The sequence below is a fragment of the Podarcis gaigeae genome, assembly GCF_964106915.1.
Source record: "Podarcis gaigeae genome assembly, chromosome: 7".
NCBI classification, from domain to species: domain Eukaryota; kingdom Metazoa; phylum Chordata; class Lepidosauria; order Squamata; family Lacertidae; genus Podarcis; species Podarcis gaigeae.
Window position 1 is genome coordinate 73,847,527 of NC_139683.1, and position 16,573 is coordinate 73,864,099.

Sequence of the window (16,573 nt, forward strand, 5' to 3'; positions counted from 1 at the left end):
ACAGCTTAAAACAGAATTATCTCTGGAGGCCTGTAGGAATAAGAACTATGAACCCAACAGCAGTTTGGACTTTCATTTCTTATATAAAGTAAAGGCATCATATTTGGGATGTTTATAGTGACTGGGGTATAAGGAGATGCTGTAAGCAAAATGAATGGCCTTTTAGCTGAGTACTGTCAACTGAGTCAGAGCAATCTTCTCAAATCTCATGCAAAAAGACTGTAGACTGGCTGCTCAAGAGACTTTAATAAGTGATGCTGCAAGTGTAGTCTAGGGTTGCCATCTTTAATCTGGAAATTTTTAATGAAAGGTGAAACATTTCAGAATTTTGCGTTGGTTCCTAATGGCTGGGTATCAATCCCCTCAGCTTCCAGAGTCTCTCATTCACCACCACCCCTGATCACTTTTGCAAACTTATCAAGATGTGCGGGGGACCGAAGAGGAGGGGAAGGAGCAGTCAAGGCTAAATATGGGGGGGGGGGGAATGGCGATGAAAGACATTTGTATGCTGTTCACATTTAAACATGAGCCTCCCAAATTTGCACTTTCTGAAACAATATGCAGCCATCCTTAGAAATTTGCACTTCTCTGAATTTTGCAATGCACTTCTCTAGCCAAGTAGTGTGTTACAAAATGCATTGTAGTCAAGTACAAATATTAGTAACTATAATGTACAAAAATCCATTATGTTAGGGTGAATTACTTTGCAAAAATATGCATGTTAGAAGAAATGCACACTAAAATGCTGAGGAATTTTCATGATGACTTTTTTCTTTTTTAAAGCAAATTGATGTGGAAATATGGAGAACTGAACTTAAGACTGGAAAAATGAGAAACTAAGAGGAATCACAACTGGCAGAATTCTCCATCCTTACCCATAGCATAAAGTTCTCTGGGCAACTTAAAGTAAATAATGAAATACCATATGGATATGAAACAGAATTTCTACGTTTTTCGTGAAACCATGAATTGTGGTAAGTGGGTGGTTTTTTTTTGGCAGGGGTGGGTGGGTCTATACCCACTAACCAAGGGGAAGAAAAATCCATAGTTCATGGAGGTCAGCCATATTTGTTCAGAGAAGGCATGTTCATTGCCGGCATTGGTCACTCGAGAAATGTAGTTTAGATTCCATTTTATTATTAGGAATTAAAAATTATATATTCAAATGCTGTTGTTAACAGTCAAGGTTTTGAGCATGTACATCTTTATTGCAGAAATCTAGAGATTAAGGGGGAAACACCTGCAAATTCAAATATTTTGAGAAAATACCCATCCTAAAGGGACAATTTGAAGCAAATGTGGAGTTCTGTCCTCAGATGAATTGCCTGAATAATTTAGAGAAGCCCCCCCCCCAAAAAAGCTTTCATAAGATTAGACAAATTAATTGGACAGGGTTCTGTATCCCTAAATAAAGGCCTTGGGAAGTAAACAACTGAATAAAAATGCAATTTCTACACACAAATGTCAGCCAACTAGACATTGCAGCAAATGTGTAGGAGTTGCCAGAGATAGCAGCTGTCTGATTCCTTCTTTTCACTCATAATGCCTAGCAGAACTTACCTCATGTTGTGACATCATGAAGTTCTCCCCACCACCACCACTGCCAATGATACTGCAGCCAATGATACAGAGTGTGGGTGAGGAAATGCAGACTAATGTGCGTTTCACAACACATGGTCAGTTCTTTCAGGCATTCTGAGAGAGGAAGGGTGAGTTAAACACATGGTCACCATTTGGGGCACATGTTTATTACAATGCGTAGTTTGACTGCACGTTTTTGTTTTCTGGGAAATGCTATATTTCCCTGGAAGACCGGAGTTGCTTGCTCACTTTTTATAACTTCAAACTTTCCTAGTGGATTTCTATCAAAATGAATTCCAGCTTTTAGCCATTAAAGCTTGCAGACCTTCTGCTGCTGAGCTCCTGTGCCTAGGTCTTTTTGACCCAAGAGGAAGATAAACCTTTTAAATGGTAGTTTCTGAGCCATCAAACTCAGCCACTCAGCAATTTTATTGCCTCTTTTGTAGGTAGACTTGGGAAGCTGGTTATTCTGTCAACATAAACAGCAGATACTGCCTGGCTCCAGTTTTATTTTGAGCTGGGACGAGGGAGGTATGCTGGTGTATCTTCAGCTGAGCTGGAATGTGAGACTTATGCTAGCATAGCTGTCCCAGGTATTGGCTGTTTGAGCTAGAGATCCATGGGATCTTAAAAGAATCCCAGCGGATCTTGGGCTTGGATTGCTTCCTGAGATAGAAAGAGGGCTTTGCCATCAGGTTCTGAGAGACTTGAGAGCTTCTGGCAGTCAGATGAGACAATACAGAACAATGCTGTATCATCCATGCTGTTTCAAGCCACAGGTGATTACTCATGAAAACCAACCATGTCTTCCTTTATGGTGAGTTATAAGGAAGTAACTACCAAAAATGCTCTTAAAAATACAGTGGCTGATCAAACAGAGAGAGACAGAGAGAGACAGAGAGAGAAAGATTGTGTGTGCAAAAGAGTCACAAAAGAGTATGCAGTGACAAACAGAAGAGATTACAGCCAAGGCAGGCAAGTAGTGCTTCTTAAAAACTCCTCAGCTGTGGTGAAGAATAGCTAAAACAAACAGAGGATATATAGATAATGCAGCAACTTCAGGTAACTGAGCTATTATAAAACACAGTAACTTGTAGTTCACTCCAGGTAGTAATCAGCTTGGGGAAAGCTGCCATATAATCTCATGGGTAGGAGGTTATTTGTAGATTTTCCCAAGGAACTGAAAAGGGGTGAGGGGGGGGAGAAAGAAACTACTCTCAAGTTATTATAATGCTTTTGCCAATACATTATATTGCTTGGTTGCTGCTCAGCCTGAGGGAGACTTGCTTGACTATTCTCTAGGAAGTCTTTCTTAGGCCAGCAGCCGTAGTCTTCAATTATTTCCTTTTTTATTAGTTGTCTCCCCAGAGAAGGCAACCACAAAGCGTTGGGGAGAGAGATTGCACCAAAATAAGAAAAGAGGAGCTCATATATTGTATCAAATCATATCACATCATATTTACTACTGGCAGCTAAATTGGAACTGGCAAAGAAGAAGAAATAAACTTGAGACATATCTCTTCAGCAATCCACAGCTACAGGAAAATGTGAGGTTTCCTCACACTTGAAAAGAAAAATAACACCCCAACAAATCAAAGGAAATTTAAGAGGATCTATACCAAGAAGGGTTCAGTTTACCCTGAGACTATTCATCTTCCTTATTCCCCCCTCCATTTTTGTCAGTCAACAATGTTGGAAACTGGAAAATGTAAAACTACTGGTGCCATAGGCATCTTTGAGAATGTGCAAGTAAGAGAAAACAAGTAAAATAAGGAATCAAAAGATGGGTTTGATTTTACAGCTAGAGAGTAAAGTTAAGTTGACAAGAAAATAGGAAACTGTCTTAAACAGGGTCAGACCATAAGTCCATGTACCTCAGTATTGTGTAGTCTGTCTAAGGTGAGGAAATTGTGACTTGGGACAACTGGGACATACCGTTCTTCATAATATCTTAATACACCATCTTTTAATTTCCATTGTTATGACATAATCTACATGCATTTTTAGGAAACTTGGTACAGTGCGTAAAATAGTTTGTGCAGGGGGTAAGATTTATTGAGAAATAAAAGTAAATACTGTACAACAAACATAGATGTGTTATCAATACATTTAAGTTAAATGAACCAAAATACAAAGCATGAATATGCCCATATACAGAAAAGTACAGTACATAGAATTACATACAGTGTCTGGATGCATGGAACAATTTTGAACGTAAATAAATAAATAAATAAATAAATAAATAAATAAATGTTCTGGTTTGTCCAGAATCCTGTACATTCTGCTAGTCAGGAAGTATGTCAGGAAGTTTCCTTAATGTCACAGAATCTGCTTCATTCATAAGGTCATAAATTAGGTAACACCCAGTACTATTTATTTTTATTTATTTTTAGAAAAAGGGGTGCCAGAACACACCATTAACTTCTCCCTTGTTCTCTTATAATGGCAATGGTGCTCACCTGAGAGGTGCCCAAACTTAGTTCTGGCGAGTTTTGGCTGAAAAAAGCCCTAGTAACACCCAAACCACCTCAGTAGCCCCAAACCAACACAATCCTGACCATATATGGCTTAATGCGCAATGAGCAAGCAAATATATTTATTTTATGTCCTATTCCAAATGGAGCTCATGGTGAGAAATGTGGCATTTTCCATCCTTACAACAACTCTATGAGGTAGGTTAAGATGACAGAGTAATGATATTAAATGCATTTTATACGTTCCTTAAGCCAAAGCTACACCCAAACATTAGTGAAGCACACAACTCTAATTTCTCATCTGTGCATTAGTCTGGAAGTGGTGGATGAGGTTGGTTCATATCATAATTCACAAAGACAGAATTCCACAGATGCATCATTATCATCATCTGCTAATTTTGTTGACTGGCTAATTCTGGTCACGACTATGTGGCTTGAAACACAAAACGTAATACAGATCCATGTTCTAATTCAGTGTTTTACAATAAAACACATATGTGACATAACATACTTGGGTGCACACATACTACACCTCTATTGAAGAAACTGCACTGGTTGCCAATCAACTTCTAGGTGATGTTCAAGGTCTTGTTACTAACACAACAACTTGGGACCAGGCTAGTGCATGTACCTGTATAGTAGACCTGTCAACCACTTAGATCAACAGGAAATTTTGCTCATGGCACCTTGCCTTACAGATTATCACAGGGTGGTGACCTGAAAACAGGCATTTTCCACGAAGAAATAAAGAAAATATTAAGAATATCATATAGTAAAAGGCCAGAGGCATTCCTTTTAGGAATTTTAAATGACACTGTGATCCAAGCGACGGTCACCTCCAGACTGGATTATTGTAACTCGCTCTACATGGGGCTGCCCTTGAGACTGACCCAGAAACTCCAGCGCGTGCAGAATGCCGCGGCGAGACTCCTTATGGGGTCTTTGCTGCGAGATCATATTCATCCGGTACTATACCAGCTGCACTGGCTCCCAGTGGAGTACAGGATCAGGTTTAAGGTGCTGGTTTTAACCTTTAAAGCCCTATACGGCCTAGGACCCTCGTACCTACGGGACTGCCTCTCCTAGTATGTCCCACAGAGAAATTTATGGTCTGCAAATAAAAACATCCTGAAGATCCCAGGCCACAGAGAGGTTAGGCTGGCCTCAACTAGAGCCAGGGCTTTCTCGGCCGCGGCTCCAATCTGGTGGAATGCTCTGTCACAAGAGACTAGGGCCCTACGGGACCTGACATCTTTCTGCAGGGCCTGCAAGACAGAGCTGTTCCACCAGGCCTTTGGTCAGGGCGCAGCCTGACCCCCTCCTCTGGCAATCTGCACAGAATTTTGCCATCAATTTGATTTTAATTTGATTTTAATTAATTTTATAATGAATGTTTTTAGAATGTTGGATTATTTTGAGTGTTGTTAGCCGCCCTAAGCCCAGCTTTGGCGGGGAGGGTGGGATATAAATAAAATTTGTTATTATTATTATTATTATTAAAAGACAAAACTAATTTTTTATTATACGCAACGTCTGAAGCAAGAATCCTGGTGGCTAAGAACTGGAAAGGGAATCAGTTACCCACCAGGGCAGAGTGGCTATGTAAGCTTTCAGAATACTTAGAATTAGCCAAATTGACAGACATAATAAGACAAAAACCAAAAAGTGAAGTAAAAAAAGAATGGGAGTGCCTAAATGAATACCCCAAAAGTCAAGGTTCAAGGACAGAAATCTGGCTGAGTCTGGAATAACCTTGTGAAGTGAAAGGATACGAAAGAGGGATTTATATCTAGATGTTAGGATAGAGTTGATAAAGAAAACAGGAAAACAGGAAGACACAATGAGAGATAAAGGAGGTGCTGTGGGGTTGGAGGAAGTCAATGTCTTGTTGTTGTTTTAGTGTTTATAATATTAACTTGTAAGATACAGATTTGTTCTTTTTGTGTTGTTGTTCTTGTTGTTGCTTTCTTTAGTTTTCGAATGTTGATTTTTGTGTGCATTGCTATTTTTAGATATCTTTCGTGTTGTTGTTGTGTGGAAAATACTAATAATTTTTTTTTTTAAGGAAAAAAAAGAAAACAGGCATTTTCTGCTATTTCTCAATGCGGTCTGGAATGCCCTTCTACCTGTTGTATGTATCAGACATTTCTGATGTCTTTTATGAATTTATATTTTTGCCCAGGTTTTTCCCAACCCCTTAGACTGCACCTTGTTTATAACTGAGTTTCTGTTTTTTATCACAGCATTTAATGTTCACACCCTGATACTGTTTTCTTGTTTTTATGCCATAGTTTTGCCTACGATGTGAGAGGTTTTAAAATACTGAGCAGTTTAGAAATGCTTTTCAATAAATAAATGCCCAACATCTATGGATTTGCCTTTGCATTCATGCAAGATACATGTTTGTGAGATTATTCTCATTCACTGCACTGGATGGGTTTGTGAGAAGATTTTGAAGTGCACCACATGGAGATAACCCCATCCCTACCCTTGCATGCATATATGTCTGAGTCATAAAACTGAGCCATTGTGACCACATTTTTAACCCCTTGGGCACATCAGATATTCACACAGCTAGCGAGAAGAATGACGGATAGCTGCTGCTGTTTGAGTTTCAGATCTCAGAGAATTCCCACTTCCCCAGCCATAAGCCACTCAACTGTACGGTATAATGCAACACACATTCATAAAGCACCTTCCGCGGAGAGCATCTGAAGGTACACGTACAGGAGAATAAATCACAAAACTAAATAGGACTGCCTGAAACGCTCCAGAGAACAAGAATGTCTTCAAACAGGGATATCGAAGTGGCAGGGAATTCAACAGCCTCAGGCAAAAGGTGGGTGGGGGGGAATGACAAGCCACTTCTAGTCTGTATTTAGAAGCTGTTATAAATCAGCACAAGAGGAATACGCAGGTTACAAGCAGAGGGAGACAACATTTAGTTCAAGGCCAGGGACGTTTAAATTATTATGATATGAAGGCGTACGCATTTAAAAATCACTTCAGCATGATGGGAAACTCAGGCAGTGTTTGGAAAGGCTATAGAAATATGATGACAGTGTTGCATGCCGCCAAATAACCTTGCCACACAATTCTGTCATTGTGGTTTGGTAGTGTTGTTGCGTGCTGAGGTCCCCAAGACACCCCAAACCCAATAACTCAAACTTCACACATTATTTTTGTTTAAGGTTTTTGGCATAATTTTGGCCACAACTTTATTATCAATACAAATTGTGAGTGGTTGCTTAGGCATTGGTTAGACTATCTGTCCTCCCCGCCTTGGGGACAGCCCTGACTCCGTAGTCAGTGCGGAAGAGCAAGATCAGGGTCAACTGGAGCTGCGAAACAGACCCTCAGCTAATCCCCGCATGCTCCTTGGAACTTACACGGCCCGCACCCTGCACCAAGGGTTTGGACGAAGGGGATGGTAAGTTCCAGAATTCCTTTAACGGAATACCCGTGCAGCATTGGAGGGGCAGGCCCAGCCTATCCATACCCCTCCACCAACCAATTTTAACCAATGCCTAACCGCCACCCGAGCCCTTTACGCTCGCCGCCAACCACTCACAGACTAAACCACACCCTCAACTTGGACACCACTGCATCCAACCAGACATCATTCCCCAACGGGGAAAGATGCACCCCATCATCCCTGAATAATTCAGAGGCCTTGAACGAAATCAGAGGGTGAGGAATCACAAATCCGCCCAAACCAACCACCAATTTGCTTGCCGCGGAATTAATCCGCTTCCTAACTCTTTCGGTGGCCGCCGGGCAAGGGCTACCCCTCCAAATGCGGCGTTTCAGCAGCTGCGACCAAATTAGTGTGGTTGAAGGCACCAAGGCCGCCAAATCCCTCAAGTCCAGTAATATGGCAGCACGCAGCCCAAAGCAGGAAGAGGAAACCATATCATTCTCCCCCAGCTGCACCACTATCGCTGTAGGGGGGCCAGCGTGGAGAACCCGTCTGTGCATGAGAGGCAATAATTCTCTCCACTGCATCCCTCGTCTGGAAATCCAGGACACCTGCACGTGCTGCGGAAGGCCCAAGCCAGCTCCCAGACCAGATTGACGAGCTCTGACAGCGGCCCAGTGCACAATGCTGTGTCCCACTATCCAAATACGGATAGCGGCCAGACCTAGGGTTAAAACACAAAAATGTCAGTACACACACCACCATTATTTCCTCACATATACTTTGAATGCATCCGATCTCCAGCGACCCAGGTCCTTTATCCTCCTTGCAGACAAACCCCAATGGGCAGCTGTCGTTGCGGCACCAATACGGAAGGAGTGAGGAGCAAATTCCGATGCTTTGCGGCCGCAGGCCACTACCACCTTGCGCATCACCTTAGTGAACTGATGCCGGACTAAAGGGTGCCCATTTTCATGAATAAACAAAGGCCCCTCGCCTGCCGGCCGCAAGGACAAGTATCTCTTAAGATCCTTTACGGGGCAAGGACCCTTCTCTCCCGTTGCCGAGAGCCGAATGACGGCTCCCCTACCCACCTGGTCGGTCTTCGAATTCCTGATATGCACCCTCAGGTCCGACTGTGACATGCTCACGTCCTGCAACAGCAAACCCCTGGAACCTCCATCCCGTTTTTGCTCCAGGACCACCTCGCCTACCCTCAGTGCCCCAAAGAATGCCAAGGAAAAGGCTGCTGAAAATAGACGGGCCTCAAACTTGGACCAACAGATGCTCCGCAGTTTACTGCGCATCTGTATCAGCAACTCAAAAGTGATGGGACTTCCGGGAACAGTCCTCGATGGGGTGAGCCGTCCCCATCCCTCCAATGCCCGGCGCACCACAAACTTCCTACATGGGTCCTTGTCAAAAGTGGCCCTGCTAAAGAAAGAAATTGCTGCCGAGTGAAGTCGCAGGGTCCTAGCCGCCCGGCGCATCTGGAACAAATGTGCCAGATACTTAAGCACCTGGGCAGTAGAATGAGGGGTGATGACCGCCCCCGCCGATTGGCCATTAAAGGACAGAAAATCAGCCCAGGCCTTCTTATAGGACCTTAGCGTGGAAGGGGCGACTGATGCTGCTACTCCCTGTGAAACTAAGTGTTGCCAAGGTTCCAGAGATGATCCGGGAAAATCTCCGGACGGTCTCGAGCCTCTGGCGCCAATGACCTGAATCGTTCCATCTGAAAACGGGACAGAGCATCAGCAATCTCGTTAGAAATACCCGGAACGAAGCGAGCAGAAAATACAATATTAAAACGCAGACAGTGCAAAACAAACACCCGAAGCAAGGCCGAAACCCTATACGACCGGGATGACTGCTTAGCTAAAACAGTCACTACTGCCTGGTTATCGGACCAAAAACAAACCCGATGGTCCTTAAAATGCTCGACCCACAAGTGTACCGCAACAACTATGGGGAAAAACTCAAGAAATGTCAGGTCTCGAGTTATCGCTTCCCCACACCAAGCCTGGGGCCAAGGTTCAGCACACCACCTGCCGTCCCAAAACAAACCAAACCCCAGTGACCCTGCCGCGTCCGAATGCACTTGAAAATCATTGTGGAGGTTCAAAGTGTCCTGCCACAGTGATACGCCATTAAATTCTTCCAGGAATTCCAGCCACACACGGAGGTCGGCTTGCACTTGGGCGGACAAACGAACCCTATGATGCGGTGCCTGCAGCCCCGAGGTAAGTTTGGCCAGGCGAGAGCAGAACGGGCGCCCCGGCGCCACCACCCTGCAAGCAAAGTTTAAATGACCTAGCAACGACTGAAGCTGTCGCAAGGTAACCTTCCTCAATGGGAGCAGTTCTTCAATGACCTTCCTTAAAGCAACTAACTTATCTGGCGGCAAACTAGAGGTTTGGGCCACGGTATCCAACAAGATACCCAAATAGGTAAGTTGCGTAGTGGGACCCTCAGTTTTCTCTGCCGCTAATGGAACCCCCAGGTCTTCAGCCAGGGACGCAAAGGCACGCAGCAGAACCACGCAATTCCCCGTGTCCCTCGCGGAGGCCAGTAAAAAGTCATCCAAATAATGCGTAACCCCGCCCAAACCGGTTCTGTCGCGCAAGGCCCATTCCAGGAATGAGCTGAAACACTCAAAAGCCGCACAAGCTACCGAGCAGCCCATGGGCATAGCCTTATCAAAATAGAATCCCCCGTCAAACTGAAAACCCAGCAGCCAGAAATCCTCAGGATGAATTGGCAACAAACGAAAAGCCGACTCAATGTCGCACTTGGCCAATAGGGCACCAGGCCCAAACTTCCTTATCATCTTGATCGCATGATCAAGAGAGGCATACTTCACCGAACAGAGCTCCGGGGGAATTACGTCGTTAACCGACGTACCATTAGGATGAGAGAGGTTATGAATTAGGCGAAACTCCCCCGGGGCCTTCTTGGGAACTATTCCCAAGGGTGAAATGTGCAAATTAGGAAAGGGGGGGGTGGCGAAAGGACCAGCCATACGACGTAAAGCCAGCTCCTTTTCAATTTTCTTACGCGCCACACCAGGCATGTCCTTAACGGATTTCTGGTTCCTAGGATTCTGGGCTACAGGGGCCACGACCACTGGGATCCTAAATCCCAGCGAAAAACCATTACTCAAATACGACGCTGACTCTCTGTCTGGGTAAGATTCCAGTAACGCCAGTAACGGCTGTAGCCGAACCGGAGTATAGGCCAAAGAAAAGATATCACTTTCCTGCTCCGGGAACAGGAGGCTGGGCAGGGACCTTGGGGGGCTGCTGGGAGCCCCCTCCCCTGCAAAAGGGCCGCCTGGCCGCGGAGCAAGCAGAAGCCGAGTGGCTCCCAGAGCATTTGTCACAAAGGTGTGCGAATTTACAGGCTTGACGTTGGCAAATGCCCTTATTAAAGTCCCAGCAGAACCACTTGCGCCCAACTTTTTGGGTGGCAGGCTTGAATTTTTGCAACTCAGAAGCCTTCTTCTCAATACGTGGTGCCACATAAGTGGTCCACACATCCAAGTCCTTCCTGTCCCAGCGGGCCGTCGGTATCTTGGCCGCCCTACGCCTAAAGTTCTGGTCATATGATAATGCAGCAGTCTCGCCAGCCATCGTAAAAGCTGAACGGACAATAGACAGATAAACCCAGAGGTGCAGAGACCTCTTGGGATACGCTGCAGAAATCACACCAGCAAAAACCTGGAAACTAACCATCCAACGTTCAAAAGTCCTGTCAGCCTTTGCTACAATTGTCCGTCTTTTGGGAACGGAAAGGCCCTTGTCCAGCGGCTCCTGACCATCAAGCGGAGGAGCCAAGCTGAAAATATCCACGTAGCGGCCATCCAGAATCCTAGACCGCAATTTGGAAGACAAGTGGGCACCAGGAATAATATCCCTAGCAGAATTGGTGGAGACTCTTACGTCAGGCACCAGGACCCCTTCTCGACACTCCTGTACGGCGCCATACCTGGCCCTATGAGAATTTGCCCTACGCTCCCAAACCCACTTTGGCAGCCCCGACGACTCCCCGTAGCCCCAGTAAAGCTTAAGGGGGGCCCCCTCATCACTGCTAGAGCTGATGGAGGAAGTACCTGAAGTGGAGGACGATGTGTCCCTCCGTCTCTTCTTAGAGTGCCTCCTGGAGCCCCTTTTTCGGCGACGATGCCCACCGGAAGAGGACCTTGGAGGAAGAGGAAGACTGTCTTCAATCGAAGAATCTGACGCTTCACCCTGTTGCACTGCACCTGGGGCTGACTGAACAGAGACAACTTGTGAATGAACTGGATTAGAATGCCCCAGCGCTGGGGGCCGTACAGGTGAGCCCCGTACAGCGCGGCCCCGGGTCGATGCGCTTCTTCTGGCGCCGACCCTGGCACGACCACGGCCCCTAGGCACTGCATCCTGCGATACAGGCAGCACCGGAGGTTGGACCTGCGGAGCATCAGGTAAGCCAACTCCGGCTAACAGTGGCTCCCCTTCTTCACTAGATGATGATGCAGGAGAGGAAACATCCACCGGGGGAGGCGGGAATGCTGATGACGTTGACGGGGTCGAGCAACGGTGTAGCAGGCCATCCATCTCCGCCTCTACCCTTGCCAGTGTCACCGGGTCGCCAGACAAACTTGAAACCATAGCCTGGATGCGTTTCAAGGACTGACCAGGCTGCGGAGATTGCAAGGCCTGGGATGGGCCTTTTATAGGCCGCTTCGAGGAGCGGGCTGGAACAGGCCTTCCTGCTGCCTTCTTAGGAGCCATTCCTACTACTGGTGAGAAAAGAAAAGAAAATAAAATTAAGTAGAGAAAAAAACAAAAAACAAACAAAAAGAAAAAGAAAAAGAAAAAAAAAAAGAAAAAACAAAAACCAACTAAGTTCTTTAAGACGCTAGAATCTGCAAGAAAATGAAGCAGAATGAATTAAATAGTTAATTAAAACTAAGACCTAGACTATAAAATGATGCACCAGTAGACAGGAGGCAACCACTTGCTTACAGATTATGCAACAGATCGGTAACCCAGGAGCAGCTGGGAAGAGCACCAGCCACCAAATCAGAAGCTGTCCAATACGGAAACAAACCACAACCTTGTGCTCTTTACCAGCACACACACCTACACTAGCCGTCCAGGCTGCGTGCAATTGAAGAAATTAATTGCCTGCAAACATATCAACTGCCACAAGAGGTCGCAGTAGTACCAATTATACTCAGCCTAGGATAAAGCAACCACCAGGCCCTGCAATTACTAGGCCTGAACGCTAGAGGCCGCCACGTGGCCGAGAGGAATCAAAATGGCGCTCCCGCCTAATGAGGCTGCAAAATGGAGGCCTCACAGCTCTCCGCTCAAATCAATGCACCTCTGGGGACAACCAGCGGCACCCAGCCCCCCAGCAACACCAGGCCGGCCTCCCAGGGCCTGCTACAGGGCAAGGTAAGCCACCCCTAGCCAGGCAGCCAACAGAAGCCTGTGGGGAAGGGAGAAGCAAGGACAAACTGAGAAGAAATGTTCCCTTGACTGGGGATCGACCCTGCAAGAGGGCAGGGGAATTGAGGGAAGCCCTCCCCACACGGCCCCTGGGCCCAGGCCGAGCACCCCCCCCGACTAAATTAAAGGGAATTAAAACAAACAGGAAAATTAAATAAAGTGGGGAAGGATCTTTCAGCAACAAATTAAAGAAAGAGGAGAAAATGGAGGAAGAAAAACAAAGGGAAAAGGTATACGACCCAAACTTCTGCTGTAGTCACTCAGAGATCCGATGAGATCCGATGTCCACAGCAAAAGAGAAAGAGAAAGCTGTGGACCTTGCTTAAATAGCCACTGACCCCACCCCTAAGTTTGCAACATCAACTTTCCCCAGATAACCAGATCCTCCCATCTAAACAAGCCCTGGCTTTAACTTGCCTAGCAATCATGGGGTGCCTTGTATAGCCCCATCCGCAACCCGTGCTCTCCTTTTAGTGAGAACACGCTTTATCCCTCCCCCCCCCCCCGTTCCATTTCTGGTTTACTCCTGCAAAATGTCAAGTAACCTCAAAACCGTTTCAGCTCAATGTCTCATGCCCTGTAGAAATGCATATAAGAATACTTTTGAAGTCATCGGTTTCCAGTTGAGGTCAGGGATTAACAATGTCCCTTTGACTGCAGGTTAGTTGAGATAAGGGTATTCTAGGAATCTGCTTTCAGTTTCCACATAAAGGAAGTTGAACTCCTTTTAAAGCTTCAGTCATAAAATTCTTGTCAGGTAGTATGTTGGATCCATTATTCAAAGTGCCTGTTTAATACCTGGATAAAATAAAAATAAAAAGGGCCTGATGCTTCAGGTTAGTAGAGGTAATGGTAAAGGACCCCTGGACGGTTAAGTCCTGTCAAATGGTGTTTCCATGCACTCTGGTTTCCATCACGGTGTCCCACTGTGCCATAAGTGGTTTAGTCATGCTGGCCACATGACCTGGAAAGCTGTCTGTGGACAAACACTGGCCTGAAAGCAAGCTGAGCGCAGCAACCTCAAAGTCACCTTTGACTGGACTTAAGCATCCAGGAGTCCTTTAAATTTACCTTCAGGCCAGTAGACCCATCTGGTCCAGTGTCCTGTTCCCACAGTGGCCAGCTAGATTCCTATGGGAAACCTGCAAACAGGACTCAAGCACAACAGCACTCTCCCCTCCTGTAGTTTCTAGCAACTGGTTTTCAAATGCACATTCCAAAGGAGACAGCATGGCCACTAGGCCTAGTAGCCTTGATAGCCACATTCTCCTTGAATTTCTTTAATCCTCTTTTAAAGCCATCCATATTGATGGCCATCACTGCTTCCCATAGGAGGGAATTCCATCATTTTACTATGTGCTGTGTGAAATAAATACTTTTTTTTAACTGTATTTTTTTAAAAAAATGATTTTTATGAGGTTTAAGAACACCAACACCAACCAACAAAAACATCAACTCTTATTACATATATCCTACTTTATGCTCCATAGAGCCGTTGACTTCCGTCCTTCCCTTCCACAAGTTTTCCTATTCCAATCCATAATTCACAGTTTCTTTAATTAAAAAAATTACACCATGACATAAGATTTACTTCAATCCTGCCAACATTTTCATATTTGTACAATTCTCACTTACTGTATATAAACCATAAATTTACCCCATTCTTTTTGGTACTTCGTCTCGTCCTGATTGCGAATTCTGTGTGTCAATTTAGCCATTTCAGCATATTCGACCAGCTTTATCTGCCATTCTCTTATCGTCGGCATCTCCTGTAGCTAATGGAATCTTTTAACTGTATTTAATCTTCCAACATTAATCTTCACTGGATGTCCATGAGGGAGAAAAACCTTTCTCTACCTACTTTCTCTGTGTCATGCGTCATTTTATAAAATTCTATCATGTCACCTCTTACTCACTTTTTCTCTAAACTCAAAACTAAAAGCCCCCAAATGCTGCATCCTTTCGCCAGAGGAGTTGCTCCAGCCCCTTGATCATTTTGCTTGCTTGCCTTTGTTCGGTGAGACAATCAGAACTACAGTGGTACCTCAGGTTAAGAACTTAATTCGTTCTTGAGGTCCGTTCTTAACCTGAAACTGTTCTTAACCTGAGGTACCACTTTAGCTAATGGGGCCTCCCGCTGCCACCGCACCGCCACCATGTGATTTCTGTTCTTATCCTGAAGCAAAGTTCTTAACCCGAAGTACTATTTCTGGATTAGCAGAGTCTGTAACCTGAAGTGTCTGTAACATGAAGCATGTGTAAACTGAGGTACCACTGTATACAATATTCTAGGCGAGAGGTGGTGAATTGAAGAAGGTTGATAGAATATAAAATGTTGTATTTATGCGGGTATGTTTCTTTTTTGTTTTTCCTCTCTCTCTCTCTCTCTCTCTCTCTCTCTCTCTCTCTCTCTCTCTCTCCATTATTTTCCTTTTTATTATTTTGCTCTTTTTAGATATTAGCTTTGTTTGGGTTTTATTGTATTATATGCCCCGTTCTGTGTCCCATAAGCACGGAATACCTTTGCCCAGCAGCTATGTGGCCCACAGATTGTTGCAAAATAGTGGGCAGGTTTTGCCCAGTATCCTCTCTGTGCAATGGGCTCATGGGAAAAAGCTGCCCCATGAGCCCTTGCAAAGGGGAGGGGAAAACCTATATAAGACTGCTTCCCCTGGACGACAGAGCCATTTTGCTTTGAGAGCTTCCCACCCACCCATGGGCTAGAGCCTTCACTGAACACTGTGCTATGGGCCTTTCTTAATGAATGACCTTTTACTTATTGTCTATCTTGTAGGAATGTTCAGGGATGCAGGAGAGGATATATTGTCTGATTATATCCTTATCCAACCTGTGTTAACAAGTTCCACAATTTTAGCAGAGTAACATTCCCTTCTTTTGCTCAGGCTCGCTAAAAGCCTCTATAATAACTGTTCTGGTATTTTCCCCTTATTCCCTCATAAAAGATAAGACACAACACAGTCTTCTACAAAAGCATAAAAAGAGTTTACTCACATTCTGTTCACAATCGGATCCCAGAAGGCAGACTTAGCTTAGAAAAAGTAACATACACTTAGAAACTATTCCATAAGAAGAAAGTCCCTTTGTCCTCTCTTGGTTGGAAGCCAAGAGGGCATCTTTGGCTAAGCAGATGTTGTTTCTTCGATGCATGTGGTGAAAGAGATGGAGATGGCTGCCCTGCCCTGTGCTTTTGTCATTACCTGCACAGGTGAGGCCACACCCACCTCTAGGCATGTGCAGAGGAAGTCTGTCCCAGCCCAGAAGGAAACAGGAAGTTTACCTGCTGGCTGGACAAACATTCCTCCCCATGTGCAAACATGTTCACTCTAGGAATGTTATACTTGACTGCTCTTGTGTTTCACATCCCACATATCTCTCACTTTTTACTTCATCCCTGTTTTGAATACAGAAGAAACTGTCTTGAAAGAAGACATCAGTTTTTTGAAGTTTTAGTGGACTGTTTCTGGGATGTCCTTCCCTTTGAGAAGAACTGCTGCCTGCTGGAGTCCCATTTCTAATATATTTGAGTCACTGTCAGAGCATATAGGCCAGAGAGATATCATCTTTCATATCAGCATCTGACA

General features: G+C 44.9%; 1 long non-coding RNA gene across 1 annotated transcript in view; it reads right to left on the reverse strand.

Annotated features, from left to right (window-relative positions):
- Window positions 1-16,573, reverse strand: part of LOC310848498 — a 44,117-nt gene that overhangs the window by 14,915 nt on the left and 12,629 nt on the right. Inside the window, exon 2 of the long non-coding RNA XR_014566460.1 lies at window positions 1,561-1,695. This is a non-coding gene — a long non-coding RNA (uncharacterized lncRNA). The remainder of the gene's footprint in view (window positions 1-1,560; window positions 1,696-16,573) is intronic.